This window comes from Numenius arquata, chromosome W (genome assembly GCF_964106895.1).
Source record: "Numenius arquata chromosome W, bNumArq3.hap1.1, whole genome shotgun sequence".
In the NCBI taxonomy this organism is placed as follows: Eukaryota; Metazoa; Chordata; class Aves; order Charadriiformes; family Scolopacidae; genus Numenius; species Numenius arquata.
In genome coordinates this window covers 33,192,923-33,211,801 of record NC_133615.1, presented here as the reverse complement: position 1 = coordinate 33,211,801, position 18,879 = coordinate 33,192,923, and the positions used below count along the sequence as shown (strand labels likewise).

Below are 18,879 nucleotides of genomic sequence, written 5' to 3'. Positions count from 1 at the left end.
CTCTTTCTTCAATGGCCGGTGTCCGAAGAGGACTCTGTCTGTTCATCTGCCTTTGATCCCGATCTGTGTGTTCCTGACTCCAGAGCTGGAATCCAGCTCCCATTCGTCACTGAGTCCAGTCTGGGACTTCCCTGTGCCTGCCGGTGACGTGACTGTCATCCTGGGAGCTTGATACAGTTTTGTATATATTGTATCTATTTCGATATTTCTTTTTAAAAATTATTTTAATATTAATTCTTCATTAAAGTAGTTTAGTTCATTCTAAGCTTATAAATCTCGTTATCTCTTCCTCGCCTCTCTTCGGGGGATGGGGGGAAGGGCCATCTGTCGGTCTGGTTTTGGTAAATTTGGCCAAAACCGTGACAGATTTATTGGCGCCCAACGTGGGGCTCGACTGTGGTACGACCCGAGCTCTGATAGATTGCCCGAATAGTTTGAATTCCAGCTTGCTCAGGGAGAACAGACAGCTCGCATCATGTCGTTCCTACACAATATTTTATATGGTATTTTTGGAGCTTTGTATGAAGTTAATTGATATAGTGGTGTCGAACGGGTCGAGTATATTGATTCTTTGTTTTGAGATCGGTTCATTTTTGTTTTGTGTTTAGATGCGGTGATCGAGGCGTGCTTTGTTGGTGTAGACTAGCGCTCAGATGTATGCGGCAATGATTGATCAGGATGCAGTTGTATGCAATAAGCAGACGCAGAAGCAGAAGCAGCAGCAAAAGCACAAGCAGAAGCACACTTTATTCACATACACAAAGCTCTCTCTTTAGGGCTAGTTTCTGAGCTGTTTTGCCAAACAGGATGAGCACTCTCATTCTCACGGAATGCGACTGTCTTCAGCCACATCTCTCTACACACACTCCTCCAGGTGGTTTTCCAGCCTGACCTTCACAGACACACACAATGGTTTTTCTTTCTTCTGTCTGGCCAGCTCGAAACAATCTTATTCTTAAAGCAATATAGTCTTAGTTCTGATCAAGTTTTGCTTGATCTGCAACATGCTCAGAAGGGGTCCAAAATCAGTCTTGATCGATCTTCCAGATGCTCTGCATGGCCCCAACATTTCCCCCTTTTTTGTTTATGAAGATAGGGTTCACAACGAGGGTGGCGAGTACTTTGACTTCGGTTCTTTGGAGGCCGTGCACCGTTCCCCAGATGACTCTGATAACTGCAAGAATAAAAACAGCACGGAATTCACGGAATCATGGAATTGTCAGAGTTGGAAGGGACCTCTAGAGATCATCTAGTCCAACTCCCCTGCTAAAGCAGGATTGCCCAGAGCACATTACTCAGGACTGCATCCAGGTGGGTCTTGAAAATCTCCAGAGAAGGGGACTCCACCACCTCCCTGGGCAGCCTGTTCCAGGGCTCTGTCACCCTCACTGTAAAGAAGTTTCTCCTCATATTTAAATGGAACTTCCTATGTTCCAGCTTGTGCCCGTTGCTCCTCGTCCTATCACTGGAAACCACTGAAAAGAGTCCGGCTCCATCCTCCCTCAACCCACCCTTTAGGTACTTGTAAACATAGATAAGGTCTCCCCTCAGCCTTCTCTTCTCCAGGCTAAAGAGTCCCAGCTCTCTCAGCCTTTCCTCATCAGGGAGATGCTCCAATCCCTTAATCATCTTAGTTGCCCTATGTTGGACTGTCTCCAGTAGTTCCCTGTCTCTCTTGAACTGGGGAGCCCAGAACTGGACACAATATTCCAGTTGTGGCCTCACCAGTGCAGAGGGGGAGAATGACCTCCCTCGACCTACTGGCCACACTCTTCCCTGCGCAGCCCAGGATTCCATTGGCCCTCTTGACAACAAGGGCACATTGCTGGCTCATGGAAAGTTTGCTATCCACCAGGACTCCCAGATCCTTCTCCTCAGTAGTGCTTTCCAGAAGATCCACCCCTAACCTGTATTGGTGCCTGGGGTTCTTCCTCCCCAGGTGCAGGACCCTACGCTTGCCCTTGTTGAACCTCATTAGGTTCCTCTCTGCCCAGCTCTCCAGCCTGTCCAGGTCACGCTGGATGGCGGCACAGCCCTCTGGAGTGTCGGCCAGCCCTCCCAGTTTGGTATCATCAGTAAACTTGCTGAGGATACACTCTGTCCCCTCGTCCAGGTCACTGATGAATATGTTGAACAGGACTGGGCCGAGTATTGACCCCTGGGGGACACCACTGGTTACAGGCCTCCAACTTGACCCTGCTCCATTAATTACAACCCTCTGAGTTCTGTCACACAGCCAGCTCTCAATCCACCTCACTGCCCCCTCATCTAGCCCATACTTCCTTAATTTTCTAATGAGGATGTTATGGGAGACAGTGTCAAAAGCCTTGCTGAAGTCAAGGTAGATGACATCTGCTGCTCTCCCCTCATCTAGCCATCCAGCACAAGTGCAACACAACCCCATGAAAATCCATATTCTCAGATTAAGGCCTGTAAACCAATTTTTTTTGATTTAGCCATTTTACACTGTCCAATAATTCATCTAAAACATTTTTCTGTGCCAATTTTGTAGTTCCATCAATTGTCCTTGTAAGGCTATGTTTAGATCTTGAATCATCCCATTAACATTAGTCGAGAAGGCTCCTAGTATATGTTGCTTAATTTGATGCCACTCATAAATACTTTGATTCCACTGCAGGGGAGTAACACATAAATTCTTCTCTGTATATTCCCAATCACAATGCAGTCCTGTGTGTGTGGTTAGAGCACTCTGCCTATCCCCTAACCAAATTACCGCCACTTCTAGAGCATCTAAATGGACCAAAATTTGCTGATCAATACTTGTCTGCATAGCAAGATCTCGTGTCACATTGCTTAATGCAGAAGCTACTTCATGAGCAGTCTGTACAGATTTAGTCAATGCTGTGGTTGCTATGGCTGCAGTGGCTAATATAATGACTGCATATACAATAAAAGCTATAAGCCAACCTATAAATCTCTTGCTTCTAGTCTACTGTTGTTTTAAGACCTGTGCTAATTGGCCCAATCCTGATTCTCCTTCCCAGTCCCGTGTTAAATTTACTGGGAGCCACACTTCAGCTCAGCGTCTCATTAGCAATATCACAGATAGATTATGTACAGAAATATTCTCATGAGAAAGACAACTAAAACAGTAAGGCTTAGTCAAGTTTACCTGAAAAGTGTGATTGATTTGTGAAATAGTAACATGTGCTGATGCTACAAATACATAAGGGTGAGAGGTACAAATCATAACAGAGTTATTGTGAATGTGAGTTAAATCTAAACTATAAACACAACCTTTTTTACTATATACACCATGAGCCACATGTCTTGTGAAAAAAGGTGCAGCCATGGACTAGATTTTGGTAAAGAAAGGACTGAAAGTGTTATTAAATTCATTACTATCAAACCAATCCTTTCCTTTTTCTAAAAAACCTGCTGGTGGAAGCCATGTTCCCCCTATCCATTTGCTGTCGTTATTAGATATCGGAACTTCAGGATCCCACCACGTTATGGGTTTAAACAAAGGGGGATCTACAACATGCGCCCAATAAAGATGTTGAGCATTTGCAATGCAGCTTATCAAGTGTAACAACAAAACAACTCTTACTGTACTGTTGCTGCTAATGATATCTAGGTAGGCCAAAAAGGTGTTAACTGGGGTTAGGGGTGCACCCACAGTTGCCATCATGATACTTGCGTGTTGTTGTAGTTGTTTTAATTTTCCCCATGTGATTGGGTCATCTCTATATGGTCTCTTCTGTTTCCGAGTTCTCTTGTCCTTGTTCAGATCCATTGTTTCCATCTGTGGTATAGGGTTCTCTGTGACAGTTGTCCAGCTCATGATAGGGCTTGACGTGCCGAGCAGGAAGCCAACGTGGCCCTGTTGGAAGAAAAACACACGCAAACCCTCTCCCCCACGTTATCAGTTCCACTGGCCCATTCCAGGAGACAGCAGACAAAGGGTCTTTATATAGAACTTTTGGGTGTTTTATGAAACCTTCTGGTATTGCAAAATGCCTTTCCATGGCACTTGTCAGTCGCCCCAGAGATGATGACATATTCAGAAAATTAAGTGTGAAAACAGCATTATCCAATTGTTCCTGGGGTGACATATTCCCCCTTTTTTGTTTTTGAAGCATATGTTTTAACACAGCATGACTACGTTCAACAATGGCCTGTCCTGTGGGATTATGTGGAATGCCAAAATTGTGATCTATACCCCATTGTTGTAAAAAGGAACGGGTAGTTTGAGAAGTGTATCCAGGGCCGTTATCAGTCTTAATGACCTTAGGCAGTCCCAAAGTAGCAAAACAACGAGTCCAATGTCTGCGAATATCACGCCCTTTCTCCCCAGTATGCACAGAGGCACATAGTGTGCCTGAAAAGGTATCAACAGAAACATGAACATACTGCAAGTGCCCAAAAGGAGAATAATGAGTTACATCTGACTGCCATATATCATTAGATCATAAGCCACGAGGATTAACCCCTGTTTGAGCAGGCAAGGGTGTGAGGCGCTGGCAGTCGGGACAGGCACGGATTATGTCTTTTGCCTGTGTTAAAGGAATTTGAAATTGTTTACTCAGGCCTTGTGCATTCTGATGAAAAAAGGAATGCGACACATGGGCAAAGTCCAATTTAAGTACTGCAGCAGTGAGAGAGTCGGCAACTGCGTTACCCTCTGTGAGAGGACCCGGCAGGGTGGTACGCAAACGAATATGTGTAATAAACAAAGGATGTTGTCTACCTTCCAATACTTGCTTTAGTGCCAAAAACATCTGAAAAAGAACTTTATTACCCACTTCCTTAATAAAAGAAAAAGGAATTCTCATCACTAAGTTTACCATGTATTCAGAATCACAAACAATGTTCAGAGGTTCTTTTAGAAAAATCTGTAAAGCGTGCAGTATTGCCCCAAGCTCCACTAGCTGTGTTGAGCCAGAGAAAGTCGTTACAGAATGTTCCCAGTGCATGTCTGTCTGCCAGGCAACTGCAGCTTTTCCAGTTTTCGCTGACCCATCCACAAATATAGTGCAAGCCCCAGAAATAGGCATGGAAGATATAATTTCCTTGGGACAAAGGGACAATGTCTGCAGTTGCTGTAGTAACTTACAAGAAGGTCAAGAAAAACGAATATTGCCCACAAAATCAGTCAATGCTATTTGAAATGGCAGAGAATTTTGAGATAGGAAGGTATATTCTTGTGCTGTAACAGGTAGGTAAAGATCAACAGGATCATATCCTGTTAGTTCCTGGGTATGTGTTCTACCCTTCATTATCAGCCAGATAAGGAGATCCATAAAGGTAGAAACAGTCTTTCTCAAGGTATTAGGTAAGTAAAGCCATTCAAGATAAAAAACCTTAGCATTATCCTCAATCTGTCCAATTAATCCAACTGGTTGATGAAGTGTATTAAGTATTAGAAGAGACACTGGTAATTCCATACGTTCCAATCCTATGGTAACATAACATAAGTGTTTCCTACTGCTTCTAAAATGCCTACTGTAAATGTACTCCGCAGCCCATTTTCATTTATAGATTTTTTAAGTTCCTTGAAAGCTTGATAAGGTAATCCTGCACGAGTGGGAGGGCGATTAGCTTTGTATATCACTGGAAATGCAAAAGAAAAATCCCTATTTTTTAAAGCTTCTTCCTTGCACTTTTGCATTGCTGGAAGCTTTTCAGGTTCTGTTTCCAAAAAGGGGTTTGTAGGTGCTGTGGGGGTGATTGGCAAAGGCCTCTTTTCTGACAACGGCATATTCAATTGTTGGGGAGGGGGGTTAATGGTGGATATAAGTTAGGTTCAGTATCTGGATCGACTGAACCAGGATCGAAGGCATTATTGGGAATTTGATCATTTGAGGAAGTCTCAACATCCTTATAAACATTTTTGCCTTCAATATCTTTAGTTACAACAGCCTCACTAGGTTTTAACTGAGCTAGTGCCGAATATAAAAAACACCAGGTTACTAGTGCCGATTCCGGGATATCAAACCCCAGCTCTTTCCTATTTTCTAAATGCTCTCCTACTTTTTCCCATTGTGAGCTATCAAAGGTACCCTCAGATGGGAACCAATTGCAATGTTCCTTTACTAGTAATAACAATTGAGATAATTGCTTCTCAGTAGTATTATAGCTGGCAGCGCGCAAAATTTGTTGCAAAACCTTTAAGTATAATTTATGTTCAGGTGATGCAGTCTGTCCCATTTCTAACAACAACCCCGTAACTCTCCTGTTCAACAGGTGTTACTGTTCCTTTTTACAAGGAATTGTGGCCATGAAATAAAAAAACTCTATACTCACCCATCGGGTTGTGGGTTGCCGAAAAAGACGAGCCTCACATGGGGCACCAATTTGTAGCGATGATTGATCAGGATGCAGGGGTTGGACTAGATGATCTCCAGAGATCCCTTCCAACCCCATGTGATTCTGTGATGCAATTGTATGCAATAAGCAGACGCAGAAGCAGCAGCAAAAGCAGAAGCACAAGCACACTTTATTCGCATACACAAAGCTATATATGTAGAGCAAGTTTCTGAGCTGTTTTGCCAAACAGGATGAGCACTCTCATTCTCACGGTATGCAATTGTCTTCAGCCACATCTTTCTACACATACTCCTCCAGGTGGTTTTCCAGCCTGACCTTCACAGACACACACAATGTTTTTTTTTTCTTCTGTCTGACCAGCTCGAAACAATCTTATTCTTAAGGCAATATAGTTTTAGTTCTGATCAAGTTTTGCTTGACCTGCAACATGCTCAGAAGGGCTCCAAAATCAGTCTTGATCAATCTTCCAGATGTTCTGCACGGCCCCAACAGATGTATAATGTGAGATATATGATTATTACGATACCTGCAGATTTCGGGCATCATGTGATGGATCCTGTTGCTAATTACACTTTTGATTTTACCTGGGGAAAGTTTACTTTGCCTTTTAGTGATTATCTCAAAGTGATACCAACAGAATTAGGGGTTGAAAAACCTTTGGGCTGTCTAGAGAATGATTGTGATGATTCTCTGTCATGTGATCCTGATTTTGTTGTCGATGGTACTGAATGTGCTGCAGGGGTTAATTATTATTAGATATGAGGAGGATCAAAGTGAGCATTATGTGACATGCAATATTGCTACTCAGACACGGGTGGAATCAGAGATAGCAGAGACTCAGACAACGGCCCCAGCGACAGTCACAGCAGAGACACAAACGGTTGCTGCCCCAGCCCCAGCAAGAGTCTCAGTACAGACACAAACAGAACCAGCCCCAGCTCCGGCTCTGGCTCCAGCCCAAGCCCCGCCCGCGGCCCAAGCTAAGCCAGCGGCACCGGCCAAGGTCACGCCGACACCGGCACCAGCGGCATCGGTTGACCCACACCGGCTCCGGCACCGGCCAGGCCCGCACCTCCACCAGCACCAGCTTCGGCCCCGTCTCCGGCCCAAGCCGCGCCCCGTCCCGTCCCGGCCCCGGTCACTCAGCAGCCGGCGGTAAAAGTGACTCCGCCGCCCGCACCCCCCACCCCTCTATCGCCAGCCCCTCCCACGCCCGGAGCGGCACCGGCTGCTCCGGCCCCGACAGCCAGCGCTGTCACTGCTCCAGCTCCCAGAACGAGCACTGCCGCTACCCCAGCGCCAGCAGAACCGGCACAAGTTGCCCCGGTGACCAGGAAGCAGAAAAAGAGGTCGGTTCGGTCCCCTGCCCCTTCCGACAAAGACCTGCCCAAGCCAGACAGCGTGGGAGAGGGTTCCTCTGATGAAGATCCAGGAGAGGGTCCTTCTAGAGCAGATAAAGGAAAGCACCCTCTTACAGCAGAGTCAACAGATTCAGCAGATCCTTCTCGGGTAGACAGGGGAAAGGGTCCTTCTCAGCCAGCCTCGATACAGGATGATGCCTCAGATGTAGATGTAATTATTAACTCTTTGTCCTTAAAGGATTTGCGAAATCTGAGGAAGGATTTTACTCGTCATGATGGGGAGCCACTTCTCTCTTGGTTGCTCCGATGCTGGGACAGTGGAGCTAATTCCATAGGCTTAGATGGTAGAGAGGCCAGCCAGCTGGGAAACCTGGCCAAAGAGGGAGGTATTGATAAAGCGATTGGGAATAGGGCAGACGTTCTCAGTCTCTGGAGGCGACTGCTATCAGCTGTAAAGAGCAGATATCCCTGTAAGGATGATATCCAGTGCTGTCCAAGGCAATGGACCAGCATGGAGAAAGGTATTAAGTACCTTCTGTTTTACTTCAAACTGGGACATGACCACATAAATTCCTGTCAGTGGCACTCTTAACCATCTTTTCCCCACATTCTTTTTCAATAAGTCCTTTCTCAGTGTTGTTCAAGTATAAGCATAAACACTGACAAAGACTAACATCATCTGACCCAAGAGGAGGCCATCTAAAACCTTTTTGCAAATTATATTCAGGCCAGATAAAATAACAAAACTTCACCATTGTTTCCTTAGTTATTTCTGGGTGAATGTGTAGATCTCCCCAAGATCTCAACATTCTCCCCAAGGGACTTTCCGGGGGTATTTCGGGATCCTCGTCCCAGTTGTCGAGACCCATTCTCGACTTTCCCTTACTGCCCTCCCTGAGCGTCCTCCCTCTTTTACTCCCCAAATTTCCCATAGTACTCACCGGTGAGGTTTCCAACGGTCTCTCCGTACAGACCTCTTCATGGACCCCTGTGGTCCATTGCTCGTCTGTCTCCTGAACAGTCTCGGGTACCCAATCAGTTGTCCAGTGCCAGCAGCCATCAAAGGGAACTGATCACCAAAGTTCTGGTGAGGCGTGCCGTCAGCTCTGTTCGTCGTCTGCTGTCCCTGGAAGGTGGAAGGATCCCGGACAAGCCCCCACTTGTGCAGAAAATCCTGTAGCCAGAGGTCGATGTTCACAAAGGAGACAGAGGAGTCCTGCAAAGACTATTTGAATAAAGGGAGAGTCCACTGGGGCATTCCCCTGTGGGGTCTCTCGATTTTCCGGAGGACGCAGCCTCCATTTTACCCTAATTCCCCGGCTGCATGTAACCCTCTTCCTTTCCCCATTGGCTGAGGTACTTGGAAGGTACAGACTTCTTGATCCACCTATTACATAAAAGTTTAACTTTTGTGGTTTTATAGTTGTCTAACTTTTGCATTTTCAGTTATTTCCCCTATTTTTTGGTTATCTCAGTCCTGCAGCTTCAATTAACTCTCCTATTTCCTTCAGTTATCTTACTCTTGCAATTTAAATTCACTTCCCTGTTTGTGGAGACACTCATATCCGTATTTCATCATCTGTTTGCGTAGACACTCTTATCCCTGTCTTATCAGTGGGAAATAAGCTCAGCAACTAACAAATGTCCTTTTGATGACCTTTAACACAAGGTGACTAACATAGGGCTTTGACTTAGGCCTAACTATCATAAGGTAGGTCTAAGGATGTCACCCCTCACTGCCCGGTGCAGTTTTGATCCCACTTTGGAGGCCATTTCGTAAGGAAACAGTTATTACTGTCATCGCCGAGCGCCGAAAAGCCAATATAGAGAAAGAGGCCCGGGATTGGCTTGGCTGGAATCGCGTGGGCTGCTGGGGAGCTCTGTCCTTCCAGGCAGAACCAATCGCCGGCTGCGCTGCTGAGGAGCGCGCGCGGGCTGTTTGAATGCGCAGCCGTTGAGCTACTGCAGCAGGAGTTGGATGTTTTTGTGGTGCTCTGGTCAGTGCCGAGTAGGGCGGGGAGTAGTTGGAGTGTCGGTGGCTTTGAGGAGACCGGAGCGGGGGGGAGTAGCTGGGGCGGCGGCGGTTACGGTTACGGTTACGGTTACGGTTACGGCAGGGCTCCCTCAGCGTTTGCTTTCCTGGGCTGCGGCGTTGAGTCTGACCGTTATCACTTTGTCTCTGCTTCAGCCTGAGGGAACAGATGAAGCAGCAGCTCATGGAGTGCAGTGCCACAGTTCATGCTAGTAAGCTTCTCCCTGCTCCAACTCCCTCCAACAACCCCCTGTGCTTTTTCTTAATGGGATATGATGTTACAGTAATAAAGAATGTGGCATGACTAATATATATATTTAAAATAATATTTTTTATTTATTGAAAGTGGTTGTTACAACAAGGAAATGTTTTTCTCGGCTGAGCATCTTATTGCATTTTCTAGACAGCTCTTGTAGATGTGTTTGAGAGTTTACAAAATTGCCATATGAGTATTGCCCATTGTCCTTTCTCCTCTTGGATTTTCCTTTTAGACCCTTCTAAACCCACTCTGACAAAGCTTAAGTTGTGATGATGGCTGAAGCCTTGCAATGCAAAGTGTTTGGCAGCAATACTGATTTAAGGTGGTTTTGTTCTCGTTGCGTTTGTGTTATCTATGTCCTCTTCTACTGAACCAGTTAGCTGCATGTATAGAGCAATGCTGTGAGCCAGTTCTGGCATGTCTAAAAAGTACTAAATGGAAATATTTTAAAGCCTAATTATTTCTTTGATACAGTTGATTGTTTGTGAGACTACACTTATCAGTGGAAGAGATGATGATGTGTGGAAGTAGGAATAAGAAATACATTGTTAGTATAGCTGTTGAACTACTTATCCTTTATGCTCTATAGTTTGTATTTAAAAGTCTTTCTGTTGTGCTATTTTAGTGACGTTCTTGCTTTGCAGGGAAAGAAAGCTACCCTGATCATGTTGTTGAATGAAAGCTTATCAAGAGGTATGTCATTTGATAATTTCAAACTTTTTATGTATTTTAAAATAAGGAGAAGAAGGTTTGGGAACTGAGGTTTGAGGTTCTCTTAGTTACTCCTTTTTAGTAAAAATTCTGGATTAACATTCAGTACTTTGCAGGAGTCTGGTGAAAATAAAGGAAATGAAGAGAAAATATAGGGGAGAAACATTTTACTCAGTCTCCTAATGTAGTTCAGTATCTGATGTGATTTCTAGATTTGCAAACCTAGTGATGGCTAGAATTTGCTACCATAGTTCCATATGCTAAAATATTCCTGGCTTGAATAATCTGTGGTTTGCAGGAAAAAAATCTTACTTCAGGCATGCAGAGAGCAAGTTAGAAATGTGATGTTACTTTTGCATTTCTTGTTTTCTTTGCACTGTTTTGTTTTGGTTGTGTTTTTTTTGTTTAGGGGTTTTTTTGTTTTGTTTTTTTTTTTTTTGTACTGCAGAAGATTTGGAAAGAGAAATGGAGAAAGTAAAAGTCTCCTTCCGAAACAAGACATTAGTCTTACAAAGGTAGATTTTTTTTTTTTTCCTGTTTATTTGGAGGTTTTCTGTTTATGTGTGCACACATGCATGCATGTATGTATGCATAATTCTGATAAAAGTATGATTTCAAAGTGATATAGCATGTTAAAAATCTGAGAAACTTTAGTACCACTGAACCAGTAGGAATGAATATAGAAGTACCATAGAGAGCAACAAAAGAATCGCAAGTTGAAATGTGTAAACCCCAAAGGTCCTGCAAGATTGTGAAAGTCTGACTGTATAAGTCAGTAAGCATAGTTCTTGTCAGTATAAATGCCTGTGGAAAAGGTGGAAATTGGTAGGTGTTATATATCTCCTGTATTATATGGCTGTTAATTTGAATTCCCATCTTCCCTTCTGTAGACTCTGGATTTTAATGGTGTCTGAGTATGTTTGACAAGAGAGAAATGCATTCTCACTCTTATAAATAATCATTGATGTGCCTGTGGTGGGTTGACCTTGGCAGGACACCAGGTGCCCACCAAGCCGCTCTATCACTCCCACTCCTCAGCTGGACAGGGGGGAGGAAAATACAATGAAAGGCTCATGGGTGTGAAAGGCTCCACTATGATATAGTGGCTATTACTGAAATCTGGTGGAATGAATCCTATGACTGGAGTGTGGCTATTGATGGCTACAAGCTGTTCAGAAGGGGACAGGCAAGGAAGGAGGGGTGGAGGTGTCACCCTCTATGTTAAGGAATGGATAGAGAGTGAGGAGATGTCCCCAAAGCCCTCCCTGGGGTCAGATGAAGAGAAAGTTGAGAGCTTGTGGGTGAGGATTAAGGGGCAGGCCAATATGAGGGACACTGTTGTGGGCGTTTATTACAGGCCACCTGATCAGGATGGGGAGGTTGATGAAGCCTTTTACAATCAGCTCAAAGTAGCCTCGCAATCACAGGCCTTCTCATGGGGGACTTCAGTCACCCTGATATCTGCTGGGAAGGCTACACAGCCAGGCATGTACAGTCCAGGAGGTTCCTCTGGTGTATCGATGATAACTTTTTGATTCAGGTGGTGGAGGAGCCAACAAGGAGAGGTGTACTACTGGACCTAGTGCTGACAAACAAAGAGGGACTGGTGGAAGACATTAAGGTTGGGGGCAACCTTGGCTGTAGCGATCATGAAAAGATAGAGTTCAGGATCACAGGTAGTATGCACAATAAAACCAAGTAGGACTGAAACTGTGGATTTCAGGAGGGCTAACTTTTGACCTCTTCAAGAAACTGCTTGGAGAAATCCCATGGGTTAGAGCTCTGGAAGGTAGGGGGGCTCAAGACTCAAGAGCTGGATGATATTCAAATACCACTTTCTCCAAGCTCAGGATCGGTGCATCCCTAAGAGCAAGAAATCAGGCAAGGGAAGCAGGAGCCCTGCGCGATTGAGCAGGGAGCTTCTGAAAAAGTTCAAATGGAAGAAGGAAGTTTACAGTGTGTGGAAGAAGGGACTGACCACTTGGGAAGATTACAAGAATGCCATCAGAGTATGCAGGGATGAAATGAGAAAAGCCAAGGCCTCCTTGGAATTAAAATTGGCAAGGGATGTCAAAGTCAACAAGAAGGGTTTTTTCAAGTATATTGGAGGCAAAAGGAAAACTAGAGAAAATGTGGCCCGCTGCTGAATGAGACAGGTGCCTTCAGTCTTTACTGCTCAGGCCAGCCCTCAGGAGTCCCAGGCTTTGGAGGTAACAGAGAGAGCCTGGATGAAGGAAGACTTCCCCTTGGTGGAGGAAAATCAAGTTAGAGATCAGTTAATTAAACTGTATATCCGCAAGTTCATGGGTCCTGATGGGATGCACCTGTGAGTGCTGAGGGAGCTGGCAGAAGTCATTGTTGGGCGGCTCTCCATCATCTTTGAAAGGTCCTGGATGTGAGAAATGCTCCTTGTCCAATAACAATGGCTCAGGCAGTGATCAATATGAAGCACATTTAATTTAAACATTCTTGGAAGAACGGGTGACCCGGCAAGCCCGCACACTGGGTTTTGGTGTGTTTTGTTTTTATTCCCTATTCCTGGCTGAAATGTCCCTCCCATTTCCCCATTGGCTGGATACTCAAGAGGTTACAGCCTATCAGAGATGCCTAAGACTACTTCTGTTTGTCCCGCCCCTGTTTACTTCTCCCCATCACTCCGCCTATATCAATTACTTCACTTATTTATTTATTCCCTTCTTTGGTAATATTGCTCAAGTTTGCTGGTCTCAGTTAAACATTCATCTTCCCGTTAAACTGCCATTCCGGCATAGACTGATTTCTCCTTTGTCTGAGGGATGAGCATTCTTGAATGTCTCCTGATAAGCTTTTGTGCTGTTCATCATTCCCTAACTACCTCATTGCAGATTGACCAAGTTGTTCTTCTGCAAAAACTGGCCAAGCTGTTCCTTTAGAAAAACAATATCTAAATTTTTCTTACATGGAGAACAGGCAAGATGCCCAAGGACTGGAGGAAAGCCAGTGTCACTCCAGCTTTCAAAAAGGGCAAGGAGGAGGACTCAGGAAACTACATGCCAGTCAACCTCACCTGCATCCCTGGAAAGATGATGGAACGGCTCATTCTGGGCATCATCTCAAAGCATATAGAGGAAAAGAAAGCCATCAGAACTAGTCAACATGGATTCACCAAGGGGAAATCACGTCTGACTAAATTGATAGCCTTCTACAATGGCATGATGGGATGGATAGATGAGGGGAGGGCGGTGGATGTTGTCTACCTCGACTTCAGCAAGGCTTTTGACACCATCTCCCACAGCATCCTCATAGGTAAGCTTAGGAAGTGTGGGTTAGATGAATGGACAGTGAGGTGGACTGAAAACTGGCTGAAAGACAGAGCTCAGAGGGTTGTGATTAGTGGCACAGAGGCTAGTTGGAGGTCTGTAACAAGTGGTGTTCCCCAGGGGTCAGTACTGGGTCCAGTCCTGTTCCATATATTCATCAATGACTTGATGAAGGGATGGAGTGTACCTTCAGCAAGTTTGCTGATGATACAAAACTGGCAGGAGTGGCTGTGCCGCCATACAGCGAGACCTGGACAGGCTGGAGAGTTGGGCAGAGAGGAACCTGATGTACTTCAACAAGGGCAAGTGTAGGGTGCTGCACCTGGGGAGGATTAACTCCATGCACCAGTACAGGTTGGGGGCTGACCTGCTGGAGAGCAGCTCTGTAGAAAGAGACCTGGGAGTCCTGGTGGACAATAGGATGACCGTGAGCCAGCAATGGGCCCTTGTGGCCAAGAAGGCCAATGGCATCCTGGGGTGCATCAGGAAGAGTGTGACCAGCAGGTGGAGGGAGGTTATCCTGCCCCTCTACTCTGCCCTGGTGAGGCCCCATCTGGAGTACTGTGTCCAGTTCTGGGTTCCCCTGTTCAAGAAAGGCAACTGCTGGAGAGGGTCCAGCAGAGGACAAAAGATGATCGGGGACTAGAACATCTTTCTTCTGAGGAAAGGCTGAGGGACTTGGGTCTTTTTAGTCTGGAGAAGAGAAGACTGAGGGGGGGATCATATCAATGGCTATAAATACTTAAAGGGTGGGTGTCAAGGGGATGGGGCCAGTCTTTTTTCAGTGGTGCCCAGTGACAGGACAAGAGGTAACGGGCACAAACTTGAACATAGGAAGTTCCATCTAAACATGAGGAGGAACTTCTTCCCTTTGAGGGTGGCAGAGCACTGGAACAGGCTGCCCAGAGAGGTGGTGGAGTCTCTGTCTCTGGAGACATTCAAAAGCTACCTGGACACGTTCCTGTGCAATCTGCTCTAGGTGACCCTGCTTTGGCAGGGTGTTTGGACTAGATGATCTCCAGAGGTCCCTTCCAACCCCATATCATTCTTTGTTTCTGTGAAATTAATTTATTTCTAATCAAATTGGGGTAGGGTAATGAGAAATAAGAACAAATCTTAAAACACCTTTCCCCCACCCTTCCATCTTCCCAGGTTCAACTTCACTCCCAAATTCTCTACCTCTTCCTGCAGGGGGACAGGGAATGGGGATTGTGGTCAGTTCATTATGTGTTGTCTCTGCCCCTCCTTCCTCCTCGCTCTCTTACCCTGCTCCAGCATGGGGTCCCACCCACAGGAGAGAGTCCTCCACTAACTTCTCCAATATAGGGTCCTTCCCATGTGTTACCTGAAATAAAAGCTCTCGAAATCAGAAGCAGTTTAGAGAGGAGATATTGCTTTATTCGATGTCAGGTGCTAGGTGGAAATCCACAAATCTAGCACACCTTACTAGGGACATTCACCCATTATTTATATGCAAAAGATTCTCATTTTTCTGCCTACCTAATGCATAACTCCACCTAGGCTTATATAGTCATTAGGATGACCGAGTAGCCCTTTTGCACACGCGTATTAAATTTTGCAGCGTCTGCAAAACACTTCTGCGGAGGTGTGAGTTCCTCGGTGGTTGTTTGGGTAGGGATACCCTTCATTGCATTATCCTTTTAAGGTATTGAGTCATCTCAGGACAGTAAAATTTTACTGTAAGTTTGCCAACTTCTTGAGGATAAGGATGTCCTTTGAAGTAGCCACAGCTCTGTCTTAATTCGTATAGGAGTACATATTTTGACATGAGAGAACCTTGAAGTGATTAACTACTTCTTGTTATTCCATCCTTATCACTATCACCTCTGTGACCAACTATTTTCTCACACAGTAAGAAGCTCAGTAATTAACTCATTTTAGTTTAGCATGGGATTATAAACAAAGCAGAGGCCTGCCTTTGGTAACACATGGGCTGCAGTTCTTCACAAACTGCTCCAGCATGGGGTCACAAGTCCTGCCAGCAAACCTGCTCCAGTGTAGGCTCCTCTCCACAGAGCCACAGGTCCTGCCAGCAGCCTGCTCCAGCACAGTCTCTCCGTGGGGTCACAGCCTCCTTCAGGAATATCCACCTGCTCTGGTGTGGGGTCCTTCATGGGCTGCAAGGGAACAGCCTGCTTCACCATGGTCTTCACAGGCTGCAGTGGAATCTTTGCTTTGGTGCCTGGAGCTCCCCCTCCCCTCCTCCTTCACTGACCTTGGTGTCTGCAGGGTTGTTGCTCTCACATATTCTTACCCCTCTCTTCCTGCTGCTGTTGCGCAGCAGTTTTTCCCTCTTCTTAAATATGTTATCGTGGAGGTGCTACCACCGTTGCTGATTGGCTCAGCTTTGGCCAGCTGTGGGTCTGTCTTGGAGCTGGCTAGCACTGGCTCTGTTGGACATCTCACAGAAGCCACCCCTGTAGACCTGCTGCTACCAAAACTTTGTCATGCAACCCCAATACAATGCCTTTCTTGTCTTGAGAGTTAAGCCCCATTATTTAAGAAGTGTGATATTTAAAAAGTACTGAGTATTTTATATGTGTAGTTCCAATGTGAAAGTGAACATAAATGGAACCTTGGAAGTATCTTTTCCGATATTTATCTGAATTCACTTCTCAGTTTCTTATTGTTTATATGTTTCTTCCCCACTCTATGCAGGATCCAACTTATGTATGCCCTGAGAAACAAAGTGAAACTAAATGATAATGACACATGGTAAGGTGTTTTTGGGGAAAATATGGCTGGAAAGGAAAAGACTGGACAGACTTTGTGGGTTCAGTTAAAGGTCACTCACACAGCTAAGATTTACGTGCATCTGGAGCAACAGTGTGTGTCAGTAGCGACCTTGAGAGCAGGGGAGGATGAGAAACACAAGTTTCACATCCTGAAGCTCATCCTGACAAAAAACAGAACACAGTCTGGGAACCGAAACTTGTCCTGTTAGCAGAGTACCTGTTATTGTGATAAGCTCAGTAGAAGGTAGAAAATATTTTTGTAAGTCCATGATTGGGTTTGTGTCTTAGTGTATATAAGTTTCTCTGTGTAGCAATAAAGGGGTCGAATTGGATTCGCTTACTGCATGACCTACGAGTCCGTGATTTCTTCATATGTCACAAATGGCGCCCAAACAGGGTTAAAGATTCAGCACGACGGTGGTCAAGGACCAGTGGCGTACTCCTGTGAGCTGGATGGAAGACGTTGATCACCAAGGAGCTCCTATATACTCATCGCTGCACGATATAAGGTTAGTACAGCAAAGGGCCGAGGAAGGTATTATTATAATGGGGCAGTCTGCGACAAAAGCGCAGCAGATACATAAAGGACTTGAAAATTGTTAAGGAACAAGGATTAATTAAGGAACAAGAATTAAAGTTACAGCCTCTTAAGCTTGTACAGCTTTTAGTATGGATTCGGGATCATTGTCCGTGGTACCCCCCCAACGGGTCTTATGATCCTTCTGACTGGCAGAAAGTGGGAGAATGCTTGCAAGCGCGACTAATTATTGATCATGATGTTAATCCTGATAATATCGTAACGTGGCATGTCATATATACGGCATTAAGAACATTCCTCCCTACCGATAAAGTGTTTGCTAACTCAGACTTTCTGCCTCCGCCGGCTGATTTATTAACTTTAGAGGATACAGCTCCGGCTGGTTCAGACCCTGACGCTGAGCCTGTCTGTGATTCAGCTCAGCAGCCGCAATTGCCGTTAGCTGCTACAGTAGAAGCAGCCGACGACTTAGACTCACCGATACCTGAGGATCCCTTTGATCCAGGTCCTATTGACTCTGATCAAGAGCCTGATTTGTACCCGCCCTTAACTCCGGTTAAAGCTATGGTGGCTTCTGCACCAACCGCGGAACAGATCTTACAAAATACTAAACAAATGACTGTTAGTCGTGCCTCCGTTACGCGTCCACCACCTTATGCTCCTTCTCTAGATGTGCCTCCTAATGATTCTCAGGATAAGGCAAGAAGGGAGTTCGTGGAAGAGTGTAGAAAAAGGGCTTTGTGAGAGGGTGATATTGCAATGCTTCAAGCTATGCCGGTCATCTATAGACCCCAGCAGCTTCCTCACTATGAGACACTGACATATGAAGTTATCAAAGAGTTAGAAAATCCGTTAAGGAAAATGGTTTACAATCCTCCTTTACTATTAATTTGCTGGAAGTGATATCGGAGTCGTATGTTATGGTTCCTGCAGATTGGAAAATGGTGTTAAAGTTGATGTTAACGGCAGGGCAATATTTCATCTGGTTAACGGAATATCGTGAGTTGGTTGCTGCCCAAGAATTAGAAAATTTGACAGCTGGGCATCCTATTGGGACTGATCACTTGATGGGAGAAGGGCAATACGCGACTTCAGCAGCGCAAGTTCAAATGAATAGATTAGCTTTCCAACAAGCATCTATGCTCGCCTTACGGGCTTTAAAGCACGTTCCTGATGGTAAACGTACAGAACTGTCATTTGCGAGTATCCACCAGGGAGCACAAGAGCCTTACATAGAATTCATAGACCGCTTGCAAACAGCTATTTCTCGACAGATTGAACTTCCAGCAGCTGCTGAACTTTTATTAATGCAATTAGCAGTGGAAAATGCTAACGCTGAATGCCGCAGGGCTTTAGACCCTATACGTGGCAAGGCCACCACTTTGAATGAACTTATTAAAGCATGTCAGCATGTAGGAACGGAAGAGCACAGGGCTGAGATGTTAGCGACGGCATTGCTCAACAACTGACCATGGCTCGTGCTGCTATTAAATGTTTTTCGTGTGGGCAGGGCGGACACATGAGAAAGGATTGCCCAAAACAAAGGGGAGAAAGGGATAAGACTCCAAATGAATTATGTCCTCAGTGTCAAAAAGGATATCATTGGAGCAATCAATGTCACTCTAAATTTGA

General features: G+C 45.2%; 1 long non-coding RNA gene across 1 annotated transcript; it reads right to left on the bottom strand.

Annotated features, from left to right (window-relative positions):
- Positions 1-606: 606 nt before the first annotated feature.
- LOC141476698 (uncharacterized) lies at positions 607-7,623 on the bottom strand. The gene is made up of 4 exons (XR_012463677.1): positions 7,364-7,623; positions 6,268-6,393; positions 3,662-3,844; positions 607-1,174 (listed from the first exon to the last, which is right to left on the bottom strand). It is a non-coding gene; the product is annotated as an uncharacterized lncRNA (long non-coding RNA).
- Between the last annotated feature and the right edge of the window lie 11,256 nt (positions 7,624-18,879).